The following is a 14,500-nucleotide window of genomic DNA, read 5'->3' on the forward strand; positions in this document are numbered from 1 at the left end:
CAGCTAGAGGCCCTGGTGCATTCTCATTCTCTCTCTCTCTCATTTTCATTTTCATTCTCTCACTCTATCTCTCTCATGCAAATAATTATTTTTTTAAAAAAAGAACACAGACAGCTTCATGCAGCTATACCCTGAAGCTCAATCACACTCACATCATCTGATTTTGCTTGGCAGTATAGTAGCCTGGGCTTACTGTTGCCATGGTTTGAATGTCTATGGTGAAATCTTAACCCGGGAAGTGATGATGTTAAGAGGTGATGCCTCTGGAAAGTGATTCAGTTATAAGGACAGAACCTTTGTGAATGAGATTAATGATCTTATGAATGAGACCTGAGAAGGCCCCCTTACTCCTTCACTATGTGAGGAGGCAGAGCAGTTTTCATTTACAAACCCAAGAGTAGGACCTTCATCCAACACTGAATCTTCTGGTGGGCAGCTGGCCACAAAGAGAAGTATTAATATTATTCTCCAAGACTGCTCTTTATCCTCAAGAAGCCGATTTCAAAGGGTCTACTTGTAGCTAGCCCACACTTAGTGAGTCATGTTTAATGATCCTACTACTGACACATGAAACTGGGCTATAGTCTTCATCACATCATACTTGTACAAATACGTGAGCTTTTTTCCCCCATCAGGAAAGCCTAATTCCCACGTACTCTCATAATTCCATGCCCTTGGTTGGCTTACTTGTGCTATAAGAGCAATCCAAATGGCTCCCTCAGCAGCAAAGGACATATAATTGTGGACCTAATTTGTAGATGTGGGGGCTCAGGTGAGGAGCAGACATCCCAGGCTAAAATATCCATAGGAGAAGCAGAGGGAGGAGAGAACTGGCTCATCCCTAGTACTCCAGCCTCCTTGTTTATGCAAAGCAGGAGCCTTTTTATTTTAAACTCACCACTCACAGGCCAGACAGGGCCAGCACATTATTTTTTATCAACTTTAGAGAAGCACTAACAGGGGGTTGTAAATGCTTTAACATTAGATTGTGGAGATGGTTGTACAACCATGTAAATTAAACAAGTGAATTTTATGGCACATAAATTTGTATCTCAATAACAATGCTATATAAAAAAGGAAAGAATAACAAGGATTTTTAAAGAGCTATAAAGAGGTTTAAGTGCATTGGTCCCCTTTAATTACTCAAAAGCAGGAAAGGCCAGCCATACAGGCTTAGTCCATTCTCCTCTGTCATGATAGGACTGGGCCTGAGACTGCACTTTGTCTCCACTCATCCCAGCTCCTCCTTAAACTTTGGTGGACGGGGAGCAGTGGGGCGGGAAGGATGTTAAGAGACCCTGAAGCAGAGCTTAGCACAATGTCTCTACTGTGGGGCTCCTCTGCAGCAGGTCATGTTGGGTGTCTGCCTATCTATAATGCTGGCAGCCTCAGGGACAGCCTGTTGCAGAGGTTAACTTGTCTCCAATCATAACTTAGCACAGAGTAAACATTCCTAAACTTCATTTACATCATTTGCAAAATGGGAGTTACTTTAGAATTTACTCCATAGGGTTGTCATAATGGTTATGTGGGGTAGACCATAGAAAAAGCAAAAACCTCGGAACAAGGCAGAGCTCTGGAGTATTTTGTAAGTTTCATTATTCATTTTAAAAGGACCAGTTTCAGGTAACCCCCCCCCCCACTTTCCACCTATCAGTGAGTTTGTCTGGTTTACTTTAATCTGAATACATTTTTATGTTTTTTTTTTTTTTTGTGATGGTTCTTACTGCCCCTGTGTCATATTCAGTTAAATAGAGGCTCCTAGAGGTCAAGACACTTGTCTAGCTCACCCAGCTAGTGAGTGGCAGAGCTGAGACTTGCAGCCAGGCCTGCCTCTGGGGCATGTTTAACTTTAGTATTCTCTGTGTCATAGGCCAAAGCTTCCACCCACGTTTCCAGGGCTTGGACTTAACTGGTTTTAACTGGGTAACTTGGTCAGCATTTGTCATACTAACACTCCTCACACCCAATCTTTGTTGAGGACCACTCTCGGTTACTATGACGGCAACCTGAAAGTGAGCATTTCACCATCACATCCAGTTACAAAATAGTTAAATACTCTCTAGCTTGGAGGTTTATACTTACATACAGAATGTGAGCTAGCCATCCAGGGCTAATTTTAGCTATCCATGTTGGCTGTCCTTTTTGGATGGCTTCATGGCACAAGCAGAGCTAGTATCTGGCCCACATTGTCTCCTCCACAAATCCCACCTGAGAAAAGTCCAGGTTCCAAAGGACTGGTCAGCATGGAACTACAACTTCTGCCTTACTGGGAAGGAGAGCAGTAAGAAGATGGTAGGAAAGTTCTGGTCTAGAAGTCATTCCTAGGAAGCTTAGTGGTGGGAGAGATTGGATAGGAGCCAGTGGCTTCCAGGCACATGGACTTCCAGAGAATGCCTTAATGAGCATCCAGTGACAGACCATCCAAGCCTTGGGCAGGCCATGGAGCAGGAGCCCAGGAGAAGCCTGCCATGCCAGAGTAGCCTCAGGGCTTAGCCCGTAGATCTCACCACCCCAAGACTCCCTTAACAGCTTGCCGTGTTTGAGAGCCCCACATTAGAAATTCACTCTTGAGCCAGCTGGTGTTCCTCTGCTAAGCTCTCCTCCTTCCAAGTCTAATCTCTTGCTGACCACAGAGTTGTTCTATCCAGGACACAAGTTTGACCACATCAATTTCCCCCTCCTCGAAGCTCATTAGAAATTCTTCAGGGCCTATGGGATGATAGTCACTCTTCCTCAAATGTCACTTCCTCCACAAAGCTGCCCCAGTCTTCCCCACTGAGCTCTCAGCATTTTATTCCTTTGAGCAGATTAAACGCTTAACCCAAGTTTGCTGTACTGAATTAACTTAAGGCATCTGCCTTCAATTAAAATATGCAAAATCTCCCTGAAAAGGAAGTGTCTCTTAGTCACTGGCACTTGTGTGCTGGCGTGCTTTCCTGAGTGTGCACTTTGACACTGCAGAGAGGTGTTGGAGAAGGGTAGCAGTGGCTCTGGGAAGGCTTGCTCTCCCTGCCTGGGACCTACAGAGGGGAGACTTGGGCAAGTTCAGGCCCCTCATGTTACCTGAGTGTCTTTTTAAACCTTGTGTTTCATAATGGTGTGAAGGGAAGTTAGGAACCAATCACACAACACTTGACCAAAAATGTCTTCACTAAGTGATAAAAGTTTGTCCTCTGGGACGTAGTGTGTGTGTGTGTGTGTGTGTGTGTGTGTGTGTGTGTGTGTGTGTTTGGTATATTGGCAGGAGGGGTAAGCAGGTGGAGTCCAAATGACAACTTTTAGTGTTCTCATGAATGCTGTCCACCTCTTGGAGGCAGGGTCGCTCACTGGCCTGTTGCACACCAATTAGGCTTCTGCACTGCAGGAGCCTCCTGTCTGCCCCCCCCCCCCCGCCGCCGCCCCAGCACTAGGATTACAGATGTGCATAGCAATGTCTGCTGGGCATTGAACATGACACTGGGGATTCACACTCAGGTCCTCATGCTTGTTTGGCAAGCACTTTACCCACTGAACCATGTTCCCAGCAAGTATGCCTTAGTTTTTGATGTGCTCTGTCAAACATGAATCGAGACACTCACAGTCTGATAGAAGGAAATGGCAGAAGAACCCATCCTTGTGGAACAGACTGCAACTTGGGACCATGGGAAAGACACTTTCTGATTCTGCGCCCTTGTGTGATGGATACAACATAGTGTCCTCTGCCTCATCACAAGAGGATGTGTGATTCACCACAAATCCCAGTGCGTAAGTGAAAACATCTGGTCCAGGGTTTGAGCCACACACCTCATGTGGGCAATGTGACGTGGCCACATGATCTGAAGCTTGTGAAGTGAATCACTGCATTGGATTTCCATGATGTGCTCTCATGGGCTCAGCGGCAGGTGGAGGAAAGCTGGACTCTTGTCCGAGGCTGTTATCGGCATTCCCATGTGGGTGGGAGGAGGACCAACTCAGGAACTGCTCTGAGTTACAGAGACTTGGGCTTTCAGCAGTAGCTAAGAGGAGTGAGTGCTATGCTTGCATATTATGTGTCTTTTAGGTGCATGAACTGTGCGCATGTGTGTGTGTGTGTGTGTGCATGTAACAGAGAGAGTGTGTGAGTATGTCCCTCTGGCCATAGGAAGGCCTCCAAAGCAGTGAGCAAGATAGCTCCTGGGGTCATCAGAGGCTTCCTGCTCACCAGTTTCCTCCCAGTGATCTACAAAGAGCTACTTTATTTAGGACTTCTTCACTGCTAAACCTTTCTTTCTCTTTCTTAAGGTAATAAGAAATAAGTCAACATGAGATAGATTATCTAGGTCATTTACATCCACATTTCACAGGCTAAGAATCCAAGTATCAGAGACAATAAGCCCCTGACCAAGGATCCCGTGCAGAAATGAGCAGGGCAAGGGAGTGTTTACAGCTGTCTCCCAAACCAGCTCATTTTGCCACTAAGAAGGAATGGGTTTTGCTTCCTCATCACCCTCAATGCAAAGCCTGGAGCCTCCTGTAAGTGCTTACAGAACATTCATGAATGGGTGATCTAGAGTCTTGGCATGTGAACTCCTGGCCCATATTATCTTTGGGGAATATCAAGGGGGCGTGCTCACCACCTCTTGCTCAGCATTTCCCCGGATGCAGTCACCCACACCCCCGTCCTTTGGACAAAGTGTTCTTCTCATGCCCAGACTGGACTGGAAGTTCTGTTGATGCCCAGGAGGGAGCCCTGCCTTCCAGTGTATGGCTCTCCTTGTTGTTTTGTTTTTATTTTGTTGTTGTTATTTTTATTGTTTCTCTCTGCTCCATCACTTCTGCTGCTCTTTTCAGAGGCAGAAACCCCAAATGAACAATGCTACAGCAGGTGAGCCTGTGGTCTCACATGAGCAAATCTCAGGAGAAAATCAGATAGTCATAGCCCCTCCCTGTTTCGGCAGTCTGTGGCGGAATACCAATGGAAAGCCCAGAGCTACTTCCCCAAGCTCTAGTGAGCAGACGACATAATGGAGAAGGCCTCTGAGAGATTTGGAGGAGATAATGAAGAAGGCCTCTGAGAGATTGGAGGGGCTGGAGAAATGGCTCAGCTTGGAAAGTACAAGCATGAAGTCAGATCTCCAGCCCCCTCATAAAAGCTGGGTATGGTGGTACAGGCCTATAATCCTAGTGCTGGGGAGATGAAGACAGGGGGCCCTGGGGCCTGCTGGCTAGCTAGTTTTGCTGAATAAGTGAGCTCCAGGTTCAGTGGAGACACTATCTTAAAAAATAAGGTGGAAGGATGGGGTTATGGAGATTGCTTAGTCGTTAAGGCACTTGCATGCAAAGCCTAAGGACCTGAGTTCAATTCTCTAGCACCCATATAAAGTACAAGGTGGCACATGATTTTGGAGTTCATTTGCAGTGGCTAGTGGCCCTAGCATGCCCATTCTTTCTCCCTCATTCTCTCTCCAATAAAAATAAAATAAATAAGGTGGAGAGTGATTGGGGAAGATACCCAATGTTGACCTTTGGCCTCTAAACACATGAGATACAGAGAGAGAGAAAGCGTGCACGAGAGAGAGACCAGAATACAAAGGTGACCATCCCTATTTCCAGAGAGACCCCAGCACTGGTTATGAGGGGCCATGTGGGAGGTCTTATCAGAGTGGGCTCTAGGGAGGCACAGCTGCACCTGGACTTTAGCAGGGATAGGCTGCTTTGCTTAGAAATGGCAGGGAACCCTGACTTCATGGTTTGTGTGGGCCAGTCCCATAACTCCATGGGCTTCCAGAGCAGACAGCAGCTTAGGGTGATTCAGTGATCTTAGTCTACCTACCCCTGACACTCTGACCTCTCTTCCTAGGTAAGAACGCTCTCCTTCAGGAAATGCAAGCTGCCACACATAGCCACTTTATTTGCATAAGGGGACACTGTTTCCTTTTGGCTGTAGGGGACAGGAGGAGACCCTATAATCCAGCTCCGACCCTCCATGCACTTTTTCTCCTTACCTGTGTTTCAGCTTTACCAAATGGTTTCTAACTCAGAAAATCCCTCCCACTCTTCCACTGTGCAGTTCCTAAAGGCAAATTCTGCCACTAAGAGCAGGCAGAGCCCCTGAGGCTGCCAGGATTCTGGATAGAACCAGAACCAGACACTGCTGGGATAATTAGAGGTGGCGAAACTCTGAAATTCGACTTCAGTTATCACAGTGGCCTTTTTACTTAAGACACTACAGGTGGGTTCAGAGTCTCCAAAGGAAGCTGAGCTTTCCAGTTCCTCTTCTTATTGCTCAAAGCAGGTTTATCGCAGAGAGAAAGCCCTGGATTAAAGGGGAGCCCCTTACACCCACTTGCTGTCTATGGCTTGATTTCCAGGAACCTGTTGGGGGAGAGGCTCATTCATTCATTTTTTTTTTTTAAATTCTATTACTTTCAAAGGCTTCTGTAAGGATGGCTGGGGTTTCCTGGTCAGTTAGTCTAATTGAAAAAAAATGAGGGGCTCCAGGTTTAGTGAGAGACTCTGTCTCAAAGAAATGGGGCAAATGATGTCTTCCTGTGACAAGTGAAATCATGCACATAGGGCATACCTGTCTGCATGCATGTGCTCACATATCACACATACACCACACATCACATCACAACACACACGCGTGCACACACACAACACAGAAAACAAAACAAAAACTCCCCGAGCAGATTGGGACATAAACTTCATTCATGGTTTTAGCCCAGGTATTTGAAGATCCTGGAGTTGGACCATAGCTTAGGAATTTCTCTCTGTTGAGCTCTCCAATCCTCTAAGCTAACTCTCCAGCATATACTGATCAGGCCTCCAGGAGGAGCCAAGGACAGTGTGGAAGAGCTGCAGGGAGTGTAGACTCCAGGCAAGGCCAGCGCCATGAGATAGAGACTGTCTGTCAGTGCTGCTGTGGATGGTGCCTCATAGGTACAGCCAACATACACTCTGCTCTGTCTCCCCAGAGCCTTGACATCACCATCTGGCTGAAGCCTTTGGCCCCCAAAGGCAATGCTCCTGTGCAAAGATGTGTTTGCACATAGGAGTAAGCCTATGGCACTTCTGGATACAAAGGTCCCTGGGGCACTCCTAGTAGGCTGCTTACTCTGCTAGCTCATTACTAAGATGTCCTTCAGGCTTGGAAACTCCTGCAGTCCATCCTACCAAGACAGCGACCTTGCACCCCCTCCAATACTCAGCTGTGCCAGAGTCCTCCCAACTTTCCACCAGCCCTTTTAGGTTTTAGAGATTTCATAGATAGTCACTATCAGATGCAGCTGCTGGGGCAACAAACACAGGCAGGCTTAGTCTTCAGGAGAGGTAGCTGGTTAGATCCTAGCAGAACTAGAGAACATTAGAGATGGACCTTTTCCTCATAATCCATATCTTGTAAAACTAGGGCCTAACGTCAGGACTCTAACTACTGGTCAGAGGAATGGGATTTGACTTGGGAGGAGATGTGACATCCTCAACTGTCTGAAAGGCAACCCTCCAAGCTCAGTTCCAGAAGCCCTATACCTTCTGTGATTTCTATCTAGCAGAAGGCTTTCTTTTTTTTTTAAATTTTTTTTTTTATTTATTTATTTGAGAGCGACAGACACAGAGAGAAAGACAGATAGAGGGAGAGAGAGAGAATGGGCGCGCCAGGGCTTCCAGCCTCTGCAAACGAACTCCAGACGCGTGCCCCCCCTTGTGCATCTGGCTAATGTGGGACCTGGGGAACCGAGCCTTGAACCGGGGTCCTTAGGCTTCACAGGCAAGCGCTTAACTGCTAAGCCATCTCTCCAGCCCGCAGAAGGCTTTCTGACAAAGAAAAAAAGACATACCACAGCCCCTCATGTAAAAGTTAGACCTAGAGGCCTATCAACCACCTGGACAGGACAAAGGGCCTCAGGAAAAACTGCCTGTTCCAGAGACTTTAAAAATAACATAAAGCCTCCCCAAAATGAGAAGAAGCACAATGACCTCTGGTCACTGTCTACCCTAAGTCATTGAGAGTCTGTGATATATGTGCCTGTCCTCTGCACTGCACTCTGAGGTTCTTGTTGAGAGATTACAGGGAGCCGAGGACAGTGTAGAGACAGACCCCTGGTGACATCAGCACACTGACTGGCAGCTGCTGAGCCAGGAGTTTGATCTTGCATGTGTGGATGGGTGATTTCCCTCTCCCTTCCCCATCCCCATCCCCCTGCCCAGAGCCCGATCTGATCCCTGGGCCATTTGCTTGGTAAGTCCTCCCTCCATACATCAGCATTTCATGTCTGCCAGTGCGCAGACTGATCTCTGTAGTGCTGCGATTCTATTATGTCTAATAAGTAGTCATAAATCACAACCCCCATACATTCCAAGGGAGTCCCAAAGTAGGTAAGGGGCCAGGAGCAAGACTCCCTTATTAGGCACCTGCTGTAGTAGCTAGGCAGGCAATAGGCTTAGAAGTCATTGAAGACACCACCTGTTTCACAGGAAACATCAGAAAAGGAAACATCACAATCAGCCCTCGATAGGATTTTAATATCATAAAAAAGGGAGAGCTCTTTCCCCCTGACCAGAGGAACAAAGTCCTCTAGTTCTGGGTGGAGCCTGCCAATCATTCATGCATGCTACAGATGTGGGGAGAGTACTTAAGTCCAAAATGAGATTATATGCTCTATCCCGAGAAGCCCTTCCTACAGCAGTTGCTTGCAGTCTGAATTTGCCTAGGCAGAGTCTACCTTCTTCTGTAAGTGCTAACCCAGAAAGTGTAACTTCTCTTATCTCTTGTTCTCTCTGTTCTGCGTATGCTGGCTAAAATTCTGTGCATGCTTGTTCTGACATGCTGAACCTTCCCCCGCCTTTTCTCAGTCAGTCTCCTTTGCCTGACTCATGCGCTAATGTCTATGTGTCTAATTTCCCATGGCCATGAGACAAAGAACGTGACAGTATGAAAATCTGCCACACTGCCACATACTAGACCTCGTGCATATGTAGAGGGGAGGGGTGGGATGTTTATTAATTCACTAACATGAACAACACTCAACAAGGGTATGGTGTATCATTAGGTACCTTAGACACCAAAATGCCAGAGACCAGTCTGGCCTATAGAAGTATATATGCAAACACCCTGAAATGCACACACCAGAGACCTTCTTTGCCCTATGCTGGCTGAGCTACAGATAAAAGTGCTCAATTGATGCAGTCACAGAGCCTGTGTGTGGAGACCCTTGTATCAAACTCCCCCCTCTTATTCATCAGTTACAGGTTTAGTTTCTAAATCCAGGGAACTGGGCCACTAGGCTTACAGTGGAATGAGGAGCCCTGGACTCTCTATGCACCATCTGGTCAGGGACACAGAATTCATGGTGGGCATGTAGCCAGTCACTGTTCATAGGCTGGATAATGAGTGAAGTGACAAGCTTCCCTGAGGCCAGGCATGTGTTCTGTGAAGCCAGGGAGATGTGCTGGACAAGAGTGAGGGAGGTGGGGTGGGGAGGGCAGCACCTCTTTGGCTGTAAGCATGAAGCCAGAGAAAAGGTCATGTGCCAAGGCTGGAGGAGTGTGGAGTCACTGAATCCAGCCTCTGTTCGGGGGCAGAGGGGGAAGATGGTTAAGCCAGCCAGCCAGCCAGCCGCAGGGCTCCCATCTGCTTCCTGGGAACAGGCGGATAGCACAGCCCACTCAGGAGCCTGATCCAGGGCTTTGGATGTAGCCTTTCCATTCTTGTCCTAGGGCACTTGTTCTAGGAAGGAAGCTATTCCCTGTGGTCAGCAATGCTGGAGCAAGAAGGGGCTCATCTCTTTTACCATAAGCCCTGCCATTACTTTCCAATCTACTGCCAAATCATGATGGGACACTGGGTTGACAGTGTCATGTCCCCTGAGAAGACTATTGCTCAAGTGCTGACCTTAGTACCCATGAGTTTGACCTTGGTTGGAAACAGGGTCACTGAACATAAAACCAAGGATCTCAAATGAGGTCATTTTGGGTTGAAGAAAGTCTCTAAATCCAATGACTTAGAGGAGCAAGGAATGAAGAGAGAAACTTAGAGAGGAAGTCCTGTGAAGACAGGTGGGAGCTGAAGCAACATGTCTATAAGCCCAATACCACAAAGCATTATTAGCAACCACCAGAGGTTAGCTGGGGACCATGGAATGGATTCTCCTTCAGCCTCCAGAAGAAAGAAACCTGGCCCAAACTGACAGAATAAATATTAGTTGCTGTAAGACATCCAGTTTATTATACAGCCCTAGGAAATACACTGAGGTCCTCAGCAGCAGGTGCTATTGACAAAGGCTTAGAAGAATGTCTCCCAGAGAACATATGGATGGAACAATGGATCATACTTACCTGCTGTCATTGGTCTCTGTTTTCTTGTTGGTTTTAACTTGATAAGGATACTAACTCAAGGAGTCAAGCCTGCTTATTCTTTTTTTAAAAATATATTTTTTTAATTTTTTGATTTATTTGACAGAGAGAAAGAGGGAGGGAGAGAGAAGAAAGACAGAGAGAGAGAGAGAGAAAGAATGGGCATGCCAGGGCCTCCAACAACTGCAAATGAACTCCAGATGCATACGCCCCCTTGTGCATCTGGCTAACATGGGTCCTGGGCAATCAAATCAAGGTCCTTTGGCTTTGCAGGCAAATGCCTTACCCACTAAGCCATCCCTCCAACCTAAGCCTGCTTATTCTTTAATTGACTTTCTGAGTTACAGTGCACCTCTCAGCTCTAAATAGTAGAAAGAACACATAATTTGGGGCTGGGAGTGCTAGTTAAGTGGTTAGACGTGCTTACTTGCAAAGCCTAATGGCCCATCAAATTCTCCCTAAATTAATAATATTTATCCCATTTAACCTGTGCTGAGTTCACTCTCTACTGGAGGACCTGATGTTCTTTTTTAGAAGTTAGGGAGACCCAAGGAGATAAATGACCCCTCACACTTCAGCCAGGCCCCAGTTGAAACCACACAGGAATTGCTGGGATAAACAAGAACGAAGCTTCCGTGGTGAGCCTGACAATCAGCACAAGGAAGAAGGAGACAGAAGCTGAGGATATTCAACACCTACCAAAGCAGAGAACGAGAGGCTCCTAACAGTCCACCACTGAAGTAGACTTAAAAGACACCCACCATGGCTCAGGGAATTTTTGTGGAAGAGGGAGAAGGAAGATTGAAGGAGCCACAGGTTGAGACATCAAACCCAGCCTCCCCACAATAACTGACTGCTGTTCTCATGACACATAACCCAGAACCCCACAGGGAAAACCTGAAACCCCACTAAGGAGGGCTCCCAGTGGAATGGGGGCAGGGACAAGGAAAAGGATGGTACCAACACATGGTGTATCCATACCTAGTATTTTCATAATTAATTAAAAACATAAATGAGTCAACTGGGTGACAGAGTAAAGAAAACAAAGCCAGATACTTCCAGACACAGATGTGGCTGGGCATTGATCTTGTTCTACATAGAAGCCTATAAGCTAGAGCTTATTTATCCCAACTATCACAAGTCCAGGTGCCCCTTTAAACTCAATATAGGCTCCTGCTAGTTTGCTCTCCTTGGTAGAGAACCAGAGTATTGCTTTCTTTTCCAATAGAGGAGAGCAAACAGTCTGCATAGAGACACTCCCACCTTAAGAGAGTAACTGAAAACAATGTGAAAGGAAAAATACATAGTAACAGAGAAGGTGAAGGCAACAGAGATAAACATTCTCATTAACTCCACATGAGAAGAAGAATCATCAGGTGAAATTCAGTTTGAGTGAGAACTCTTGGATCCACCTGGAATTTCCAGAGACAAACGATAAAAGGAGTGACTGTATTTTGAGGATGGATAGAGAAGAGAGGCAGGTACTCTGCACACATGGCTGGTCTATTATTTGCCAAAAGAGGTTGAAAAGTAAGTGCCTAAAAAGGCAGTTTGGGCATAGGAACATGCAGGGGCAAGAACTGAGCCTCAAATTCAGAGCAGATTCATAGACAAGAAATCACACTTACTTAAGTACAACTACGTATGCTTGCCCTCTTAAAAGAAAAGGCCCTTAAATTTAAAAGGCTGAGGAAATGTGATCACGAAGGAGCTGGAACTCAGAAATAGAAAAGAAAGAAAAAAAAAAAAAAGAACTTTTAAGTTTGTCCTCAAATGACTTCAAGTCTTCTTGCATGCCCTGGGTATTGGATATAGACCAAACTGTAGCACATGGAGACCACATAGAAGAAATATTGGGGAAAAAAGCAAGCAAACAATACCACAAGATTAGCGCTAGGCAATGGCCTAACCTTTAAAGACTGACAGGCAGATTCTAGAAATGGTAATTTCCAGATTATAATGTTAAGCCAGTAGCTTGTGGAGCCAAATAAAAAGGCAATAAATATGTGCAGAGTTCTTGAACATACATTAAATCCAACTCACCTTTTCCTTTTAGAAAGGAAAACATAATGTGGTTTGTACTTAAGTGAGTGCAATTTCTTATCCATGAAGCTGCTATGAGTTTGGGGCCCAGTCCTTGCCACTGCATCTTCCTGCTCCCAAAATACCTTTTGGAGGCATTTACTTTTTAATCCCCTCTGGCCAGTGGCAGGCTAGATTCTCATAAGGTCACCAGATTGAATAAACGAGGGAAGATCTGACAGACAGTGAGTTTTATCTATGAATGTCTTTCCTAATGGCCTGAGTTCAACATGGCAGAACATTGGCCAAAAGAGGGGCCATAAGTGGCATCTATTTATTGCTGTGTTCTACAAGCTAGAGGGCTACATGTGGCCCCAAGTCTGCCTTGTATGCCATGGCAGAAGACCTGTTTGTTAAACAAGAGAGGGTGAAGTGGACATATGGATGGACACTGCAGGAGATTGCAGAACGCAGTAAGGAGGTATAGCATACCACATGAGAATCAACAAGGAAGGGAAGTTGTGTATTTGGAGAACAAACCACACAGGTGCAGGGCTGGGAGGTTTGCCTCAAAAAGAATTGTACAGAAGAGAAAATCCAGGATGTTTCTGCTTTGGCAACAAGTTTGGTGTGGTGATACGGATTGTTTTTACAAAATAAAACAGGTTATTTACAGACATATACAGGAAAAAGCATCTGGGTTATGCAGCTCACTTGGTAGAATGCTGGCTAAGAGCATGTGAATCTCAGGGTGTGATATGAGCACTGCATAAATGGCGTATCATGTTGCACACTTGTAGTTCTAGGACTCAGGAGGTGGAGTTAGGAGGATCAGAAGTTCAAGGTCATCCTCAGATCCTCAGATACATAGTGATTGTGAGGCCAGCCTGGATAACATGAGACCAATCTCAAAAAACAAACAAACAACAAAAAAAAAAACACAATGTAGGCAGGGGAAATAAGTATTGTTTCTAGTAACTCATTTAATCTTCTGAACTATTCCATAGGACAGGTACAAAAAATATCTTCTATTTTAACATCAAACAATTATGGAGTATCTCCTAATCCTGAAAGAAAAAGACTGATCAAAAAACAAAATTAAGCCAGGCATGGTGGTGCACGCCTTTAATCCCAGCACTTGAGAGACCAAGGTAGGAGAATCGCTGTGAGTTTGAGGCCACCCTGGGACTACATAGTGAATTCCAGGTTAGCCTGGGCTACAGTGAAACCTTACCTCAGAAATAAACAAACATAAAAAAATTGATGGGTGCACATCAAAAGAACACAGGAGCAGACAGAAAGAGCCCTGAGAGCACAAAGGTAAGATACTGTAAGCCACACAATATTATATATAAATAAAATACCCGTAAGTCCACAGTAACATAAATCAGTAACTGAATAAAAGTGACATAAATCAATAACTGAATAAATCCACAGAAGACAGAAATGGAAAGCCTCCAATGCAGAAATATTCCACATAATCAATGCAGACTATCCATTGCCAAGGAAGGCAGCATAACTCTCCACTCTTCAAGCACAGGCTGCTCATTATGACCACCTTCCAGAAAGCGCAGGTGGTCCTAAGGAAAACAGAGTGACTGACGGGGGATAAACAACCTCCTCAGCCAGGTGACCAAGGTCAGCACCAAAAGTGACAAGTCATGCTGGCCATATGCACCTTGGATGTGATATAGTGGGAACAGTACTTTATCTAGGTCTTCCTTCTCAACCCACACAACCCCACTCCAACCATCAGAAAAACATAAAATAAAATAACAGTACAGCTGGAGCAACTGTCTACAAATTACCTGACCTCCTCTGCAAAGCTGTCAGTCATCACCAACAAAGAATCTGAGGAAAAAGACCCCTAACAGAGACATGATGTCTAAATGGGATACGAGGTCATGATAATGCGATCCCAAGAAAAACCAGGTGTTGTTATTAGCTAAAAGTTAAGAACATTTGAGTAACGTATGGGCTTTCGTTAATAACAATGCATCCATCTTGGTTCATTATTGTGACAAATACGTGATGACATCAGACATTAATAACAGGAAAACCTGGCTTAGGGGCCCATGAAAATGCTGTACTATCATCACAACTTTTCTGTAAGTCTAAATTAGTTGTATGTGGGTGCACATGTGTGTATACAATGCCTATGGAA

At 45.4% G+C, this 14,500-nt stretch overlaps 1 protein-coding gene and 1 long non-coding RNA gene across 3 annotated transcripts in view; one reads left to right on the forward strand and one right to left on the reverse strand.

The window, feature by feature from the left end:
- The window catches only part of Slco3a1 (solute carrier organic anion transporter family member 3A1), a 306,863-nt gene that overhangs the window by 102,811 nt on the left and 189,552 nt on the right, over nucleotides 1–14,500 (reverse strand). The gene's annotated exons all lie outside the window — the stretch shown is intronic.
- LOC123459239 overlaps nucleotides 1–14,500 on the forward strand; it is a 76,349-nt gene that overhangs the window by 28,260 nt on the left and 33,589 nt on the right. The window lies entirely within an intron of this gene.

Source organism: Jaculus jaculus, chromosome 3 (assembly GCF_020740685.1).
Source record: "Jaculus jaculus isolate mJacJac1 chromosome 3, mJacJac1.mat.Y.cur, whole genome shotgun sequence".
NCBI classification, from domain to species: domain Eukaryota; kingdom Metazoa; phylum Chordata; class Mammalia; order Rodentia; family Dipodidae; genus Jaculus; species Jaculus jaculus.